Source organism: Arvicola amphibius, chromosome 15 (assembly GCF_903992535.2).
Source record: "Arvicola amphibius chromosome 15, mArvAmp1.2, whole genome shotgun sequence".
NCBI classification, from domain to species: domain Eukaryota; kingdom Metazoa; phylum Chordata; class Mammalia; order Rodentia; family Cricetidae; genus Arvicola; species Arvicola amphibius.
In genome coordinates, this window is record NC_052061.1 from 29,670,929 (window position 1) to 29,679,097 (window position 8,169).

The 8,169-nt window shown below is 39.6% G+C and overlaps 1 long non-coding RNA gene across 1 annotated transcript; it reads left to right on the top strand.

Annotated features, from left to right (window-relative positions):
- The first annotated feature begins 4,368 nt into the window (after positions 1–4,368).
- LOC119802006 lies at positions 4,369–7,968 on the top strand. The gene is made up of 2 exons (XR_005283330.1): positions 4,369–4,450; positions 7,562–7,968. It is a non-coding gene; the product is annotated as an uncharacterized LOC119802006 (long non-coding RNA).
- Positions 7,969–8,169: the final 201 nt, after the last annotated feature.

Here is an 8,169-nt window from a genome sequence, read left to right on the forward strand (position 1 = left end):
GCTCCAGCATCACAGATGTGGGCAGCCTTAAGAAATGCATTTTCAGTAAGGGAGGTGTCAGGATGGATTCATGAGAGGCACTGCATGCCTCGCAAATCTCCCTGAATATTTCATGTACATTAAATAATTAGTAGACAAAACTGGAGTGGTGGTGGATAATTTACCTAGACCCGCTGGACGTTTTTGATACATAGCAGCCAGAAGATTTATTTGTGGGCACAGTAAACTGCACTTGGAACAAAACACATTTGCTCTGTTAGCGTCCATCAGAGAGGACAGTGGAAGAGCTGGTTGTGGGGAGGTACTAAATATGGGTGTGACAAAGAAATATTTGCTCTGTTTTTCTGCAGAATGGTTGCTGAATTTCTGCTCTCGAAAGGATAAGGTAGCATTGTTCCTCTGTGACTGAGTTTAAAAGGTATAAACAAGGGAGCCTGCTGGCCTAATTGGGAGGGCCAGTGGGAATCTACCTCCTTGCAGATAATGAGATCATATTTGGAGTAGATATGCCACATAGCTAGAAAATGATTTTAATAGAAATATCACCACTGTTTACAGCTTAAAAAATTGTCAAAATATGCTGAAAAGTGAATGGATTCATTGCCTGGGACCTTTTCCATGTTTGGAAAAGCACTTAATATGTGACCTTTGTCCTATGGATAAATATAATATGATTATATAGTAATTCAGGTCTCTGAATTATATTTAGCTGGGGTTTAAAGAGTTTGAAAATTCAGCCTTAAGCAACATTTACTGTTTTTTTAAAGGAGTTTTTCATTTAATTTTCACTTTTCTAGGTTCTCAACTACTCTGAACTTGGCTCTAATTTCCTCTTTATTTTCAAGTGAGGTTGTGCCCCAAGTTAATGTAACAAACACACTAATTTGTCTAAAAGTCCCAATAATGGATCTCTTGATAGATAGACAAAGAAGAAAATGGAGGGCGGTAAAGAGTAGAAGGAGAAGAAGGAAGAAGAAGGAGGAGGAGGAGGAGAAAGAAGAGGAGGAGGAAGAAGAAGAGGAGGAGGAGGAGGAGGAGGAGGAGGAGGAGGAGGAAGAGGAGGAGGAGGAGAAAGAAGAAGAAGAAGAAGAAGAAGAAGAAGAAGAAGAAGAAGAAGAAGAAGAAGAAGAAGAAGAAGAAGAGGTAAAAGAAGAAGAAATTTTTTCTGCTGCTAATGCTCTAATGGAAAACTATATAACAGTGTAGAAATTTAATATTTTCTTCACTTGGTACTTCAACTTTCCTGAACATGCATGTGTGCTTTTTTTCAGAGATTGTATGCTGGTGAAGCTTTCAGAATTTATTATTAGTATACACCTGAAGAATGTACTGGTTAATCAAACAAAAAAAATCACTATTTAAAGTGTGTTTAAGGAGTAGTCCTGGACTGGAAAGTGGGATTCTCTGTAAACAATTTATTTTGAAAACATTGGGACTAAAGCAAAGAATAAATGGCTCTTTCATACAATTACAAATATTTGAGAAAGAAAAAAATAATTGACTAGAAAGAAGAGGAAGGTAGGGGATGTAGGCTATGGTGCCGTTTCTCTGTTCAGGTAACTGTCATGGTCCTTCCTGAATTACCCACATTCCCAGACACATTCACAGAAACATTTCAACTAAGTCCTGCACTGCTTCCAAAATATTTACCCCAATTATGTCAAAAGGCAAACTGATGCTTTTAATGACATCTCGAGGTCATGCAGCCTTTAAGTAAAATAATTGAATCTGCTTGTAGGATGGGAAGTATACCAAGGTTCAAGTGCCTCATTGTCAAGACAGAGGTCTAGGCAAAGCCACACACAATTACTAAGGTTTCTTCCCAGGTACATAGTATCTTGTATCTTCCCTGGTGAGAACCCCAAACTCCTTTTATGGATATGGGAAATAAAATGAGATGAATGAACTTGAGGCTTAAATTGTTATGAAACTATTAAAGAGAAGTGTGTCTTAAGATATCACCTAAGGGGCCAGTAAAAATTGGTTGTTATAGAGGAGAAGTTTTAAATAAAGATTGAACAAAATTACATGCAGATCTCTGGGGAGGCTTCTAAATAATCTTTTGAAGTGGGGTTACACTGCGAGGTGACCTTCCTGCCTCACTGCCTGTAAGTTTTATACCAGGTATTCTGCGTGTCCAGCAAGGCTCAAAAATTCCTCATTCCCCCGGGGTCTCTCTGTGTCCCCTGATTCTTCTCATACCTTGTCCAGAGAAATGCACTAATATAAATTTCTCAAAACTAGGAACTCATCTGGTATGTTACCCTTGAAAATTAAAAATTCAATATCAGCCGGGCGGCGGTGGCGCACGCCTTTAATCCCAGCACTCGGGAGGCAGAGGCAGGCGGATCTCTGTGAGTTCGAGGCCAGCCTGGTCTACAAGAGCTAGTTCCAGGACAGGCTCTAGAAACTATGGGGAAACCCTGTCTCGAAAAACCAAAAAAAAAAAAACCAAAAAAAAAAAAAAAATTCAATATCATTGGAAATATTTTATTATTTATTCATTTATTTATTTACTGTAGTAAATGTCTACTTATCTTCAACCTTCGGCTCTTCCTGAATGGCCTGGCTTTCACAGTAAACTGTTCTGTCTTTGCCTTCATTTCCTTTCTGTCTTTCTGTGGCTACTGACCCCTATTTGCGTCCAAGTATGCACATAAAGAGTACCCCCTATGTCAAGAGATACCCACAGAAAATAGATGTATGTTTTGCTATTTGGAGCATTTGCCCCACCCTACCTGCAACTCAACATGAGATTGATAGCTTACTATGCTTGCGTCTGTCGGCCTAGGACCATATTATAGGAAGGGACTGTGACTGAGGCATTGCTTAACAGAGCATTTGACCTAATGAAGGAAGACAGGAAATGTCTATTGAATGAAAGAATGTGTAGCAAATGAATAAGTAAGTAAACAGCTTGCTCCATTTACAACGGCAGAGGAAGCTCATTCTGTCTCCAAGGTGTACCTGGTCATTCACACATCCCTTGCCGCTCTCCGTCCTTCCCAGGTACTGAAAACTGCCAAGCTCATCGAAATCTGTTCTACAGTATGTGTTTTAAAGGCTGCGTTCTCTATACCAATTGTGCCTTGTAGCTAACAAGTCAGTGAGTCAGCCTTGCTGCGCTGTCGGGTGAATATAGGACCCATCAGAAGAGACAATGGATTTCAGGAAAGTGTCCATTAAGGTGAAGCAGATTAAGAACAAAGACTGAGGGGCCTAATTTCCTGACAATCTAAGCAAGCTGAATGATAGAAGACACTGGGACTTTGGTGCTGGGAAGACTGAACTCTAGGTTGGTAGACTTTATCTCCTACATATGAGAAAGGGCTCTAATGGGTAAATTTCAGCCAGCTGGATGTAACTGGAAATAAGCCCACTTCAGAATACTGTCCCTTTGCCAGCTATGCCTTTCTCAAAGTTAAATTTTACCAGAAAGGTGAAATTTGGACCCACACAGACATCTAGAAACAGTAGCTGACCTAAGCTAATCACCTTTCCTCGTCCTTCAGGGACATGGGTTAGACCCTAGAGGTTCCTAGCCTGTGAATAGCTTCTCTTCCAGGTAGCCAGGGCAGTTAAGCAAAGATGGATAAGACACATTGCATCATTCAGTCCACACCTGCATAATAGGGACATTACTTCCTGGCTTCAGCCAGGAAAATTGATCACAGTCCTGATACCGCAGTACAGGACTTTGGTCCAGCGCTTTTTTTTGGTGGGGGGAGGAGGCGTGGTGGGAGGAGGAAAAGTTTATTTCAGCTTACACGTCCAGCCCAAAGTCCATCATTGAGAGACCTCAAGGCAGGAAGTTGAAGTTAAGCCTGCTTGCTGTTCCACACAGAATTGCCTCCACACGGAAATCACTCCACAGACAGTGACACAGAGCAGAAACCATTGAGGTTGCTGCTTCCTAGTTGGCTCACAGGCTTGCCCAACACTCTTCATGAGCATAATGTCATTAATCACATTTTAATAATGTAAGAAGAGAAGTGATTTGCTTTCTTTACAAATGGAATAAATGAGGCTTATTTATATATGGAATGCTTTCACAGAGGAAGGGGAGGCGAGAGAGGAAGCAGAGAGTGTGCCCAATTCCTAGCACACCTGCAACCCCATGCTCAGTATCTCTCTGTGTCATTTAAAAAATCTCCACTATCGGCCAGAAGATTTATATTTTCTTATTACCTTAGCAGCTTCTTCTGAATATATTTTTCTCCACTAGCACAGGAATGAATTTAAAGGAATATTTTAAAGAAAAAAAATTGGCTTGCAAAGCAAGATTCTCTTTTGACCTTAATCTCTCTCTCTCTCTCTCTCTCTCTCTCTCTCTCTCTCTCTCTCTCTCTCTCTCTCTCTCTCTCTCTCAGATTTCTTCCTGCACATACAGACATTATCAGGCATGATTCAACTTTTCTGGGAAGAGTTGAGATTGGAGTCATAGCCAAAGGTAGGAAGAGAGGTGTATTATTACACCATAAAACCAGCAGGTAGGTAATGACCATAAAAAACATCAAGCAATGCTAATTGCTGGTAGTTTTCCAGTAGAGAAGTTGTGCAGAAAATAAATTTTAAGACAATTACATTTAGAAATCCATTTTTTGAAGAATGGATCCTTAAATTTGAGGTCACGCAAATGTTATTATACAAGGTTTCACATGTAGGTTCAGTTTTTCTCAAGAAGTCCAGAAATCAGTTTCATTGGCAGTTTTCCTACATAGTTGCAAACAAACTCCTCTGATGATGAACACACAAAGCTTCTCTCAACATGTGGAGGACATTTCTTATGTGAACATGATCTTGAAAAAATCATATAGAGGAGCTAAGATGGTAGGCTGTCTGTGATGTGCTAATTTCATTTAATTCAATTCGCAGAAATCAAAGTGGCTTTCGGAAAGCATTGCCCCTGATGAGAATACACAATAGCTTAGACGAATCTAAAAACACCTGCAAACGTTAAGAAATAAAATAACATGTAGAGCCTTACCTCCCAGAAGCTGATGCCTCTATTTTCATTTGTGTGTGTGTGCCTGTGTTTGTGTGTGTTGATAACTTTGCACATGCTTGGCAAATGCTCCACCACTAATCTGCTCCCTAGTATCTGGTTAAACAGTTTTAATATTCAATGTGTTATTACACATTTACATTTGACCCCATTATTCCTTTAGGTTATGAGTGTAAGTTCCTTAAATATATTTCTTAATGAAGGAAATATGTAAATAAGATGACATTAAACATAATTTGGAGCACAGGTGTATGATATCATGGACATTTAATTTTAATTCACTTAAGGATTCAAGTTTCCAATAACAGTGTTTCTTTTAAAGAATTAATAATCTCACTTTCAAAAAATGAATTTTTTTCCCTACAACCACAAGGTGAATGAATCATGGAGGAACTGTAACCCTAGTGATCTTCCTTGTTCCTTCCTAGAGACTGTGTTTTCCTTCCAGAAAAATGACAGCTCAGTGCAGTCTTTAAAAGGATTACTCCTGAAGCCAGCACCTGCATCCCCACAGGAAGTAAAGTTGGGACTGGATGGTGAGGCAACGTAGGAAAGGACACCTGTTGTTATTGCAGGTTTAAACCAGGTCTTCCGCCAAAGTAAGCAGGGTAACACTCTAAAAACACCTGGAGAAATGGCCTTCATAGAGCTTCAGATGCCAACATCAGAAAACATGCCAATGCTACCACATTCTGGGACTCTCCGTCCCACTAGTTCACTAAATTCATATGCAAATGACCTCACTGTAATGTGAAAGCAATACTGACTTAACATTTGGGCTAGTCCATTGCTAAATCTATAACTTCATGACATACCATAACAATAGAAATTATATGCACATAGAAAATGTTTAAATATTTATATTTCAGTTTTGGAAAATCCAAAATCAGGCAGCCTCATGTGATGGCCTACTTAGATGTCTCACATCTCAAGGGAAAGATAAGATGGAAGGCAGAAGGCCGAAGAATGCAGAGGCCCGCCTTGCTCTTCTCCTATTGGAATAGATCCACTGTGTGCCATCATTAATATTTCTGAGAATGATGTTTCCAATGACTTCTCTTTTCAGCAGGCCCCACCTTTTAAGATTCAACCACCTCTCAGCATTGCTTTGTTAGAGATCAAACTTCTAACTCATGAATTCTTGGCAGACTCATTCAGGTCTTGCCTAAATCATATTAATACTTCATTTAAAAAACACGTACTTTAGTTAATACTTAATGCATACTTAAAATCTTAAATCTCTCTATTGTACTTAAGAGTGTAGGGTGTGTACTTTCAAAGTTGTATAAGTGGCTGGGAAGCTGTCAATCCTAGAGGAACTGAAGAATCATAGATAGGATGATGAGCAGAAAGTAGAAGTTGCAAAACCTCATTTTATTCTCACCTGTCAGGCAGAAAAATACTAGGAATGGTGCTTTTCATCCCTGATTGGGGTCAGGTAGAAGAAAGAGCAGAGCTATCATTTTATACTCTTTGTAATGTGTTGATGGTGTGAAAAATTAATCCAGTTATATGTATATAGAAATCTTGTTATAGTGGCTAGCTGTGCCTCTTCAAGGCTTAAAAAGAGAAAAGAGATATCAACTGTAAGGACTTACTCCTACCACCATGCCCAACCTTCTTGTAATCTAAGAGGGAGACTGAGTACAGACATTGGAAGATTCCTTCTTCCCAGATAGATGTTATTCTATCTTTTTTGAGCATAAAGACAAGAAGTACCATTTAAGGTGGTTAGTAGGACCTAAAGAATCAACCATTACAACTGGGAAGCAAAGCCAAATGTCTCCATTTGAGACCTTCAATGACATATTGACTTGCCTTTCAGTTAGCAGAGCAAGAAATTAGACACAAGGCAGGTGATACTGTGTTACTTCTAAGTAGGTTTGTATAGAACATATTGTGTATTTTTACAGTCAATTCTTGCTTCCTTCTTCCATGGCTATTTATTCTATTGGCATAAAGGTATTTGATCCAAACTGGGGAGTACATCAACTAGGAGAAAAGAATGGTCCCATTAGGCAGGAAGAGAAGACTATATATAGCTGCCTTGGAAGTCTCAAGGTTGATTGTGATAAATGATACAAAACATCAGAGGCAAGAAGACCATTAATTCATAGTGATGGCAAGAAGAACATGTCTGCAGAGAAGATCTTTAGGTGTTTGGATACTATCTTGCCCTGTGAGAAAGGCCTATGGAAAAATCCAGTCCATTCCAGGAGGGTCAAATAATGGTCTAGAGTCCTCAGAAATAAAATTTCAGATCATGGCACCAGCTGAAACACCACGAATAGCTAAAGCACTTGCTAGACACAAAGGAACTATAGAGTGGATCGTAGATCATTATAAATCATTATAAAGGATATCATTATAAATCTTGTTATACCACATCAGTACACTGTTTGGCTTTATAAATAGTGTATGCATCAGAATTCACTAAGAAAAAGAACAATTAGATAATTGTTTGATGATACTTTTCCTAGTCTGATTTCTGCTGCTGTGACAAAACACACTGACCAAAATCAACTTGTGAAGGAAAGGTTCTATTTCTTCTTGCAGATTACAGTCCATCATCAAAGGAAGCTGAGACAGTAACTCAAGGAACTTGAAACAGAATTCACAGAGGAACACAGCTTTCTGATTCATTGCTGGGATCACAGTCAGCTATTTTCCTTATACCACTCAGGGTCAATCCCTCCGGAATCAATCACCAGTTAGGAATATGCTACACAGATGTGCCCACAGGTACATGTGCCCTCCTGATGGAGGAAAACATGCTTCTCTACCCAGGTGTACCAAGATAGCCAAGTCTAGTCATCATAATGCTATTGAAGAGGGTGTGTTTACAGTGTGAGTCAACAGTTCTACAACAAAAAAGACTGAAGGCTATAGTCCTTACCTGAAGGCTATCAGGCCCCAAACTGAAGATCAGCTGTTTCTGCTTGAGTGTGGAGATCAATTTTTTTTTTTTTTCTCATGGTTTATTTTTTTTTATATTTAAAAATTTCCATCTCCTTCCCTCCTCCTCCCCCCTCCCTCCCCTCCTTCTCCCCTTTCTCTCCCCTCCTTTTCCCCCTTCCCTCCCCTCCCCTCCACCCATACCTCCCCTCCCTCCCTCTCAAGGCCAAGGAGCCATCAGGGTTCCCCACTCTATGCTAAGACCAAGG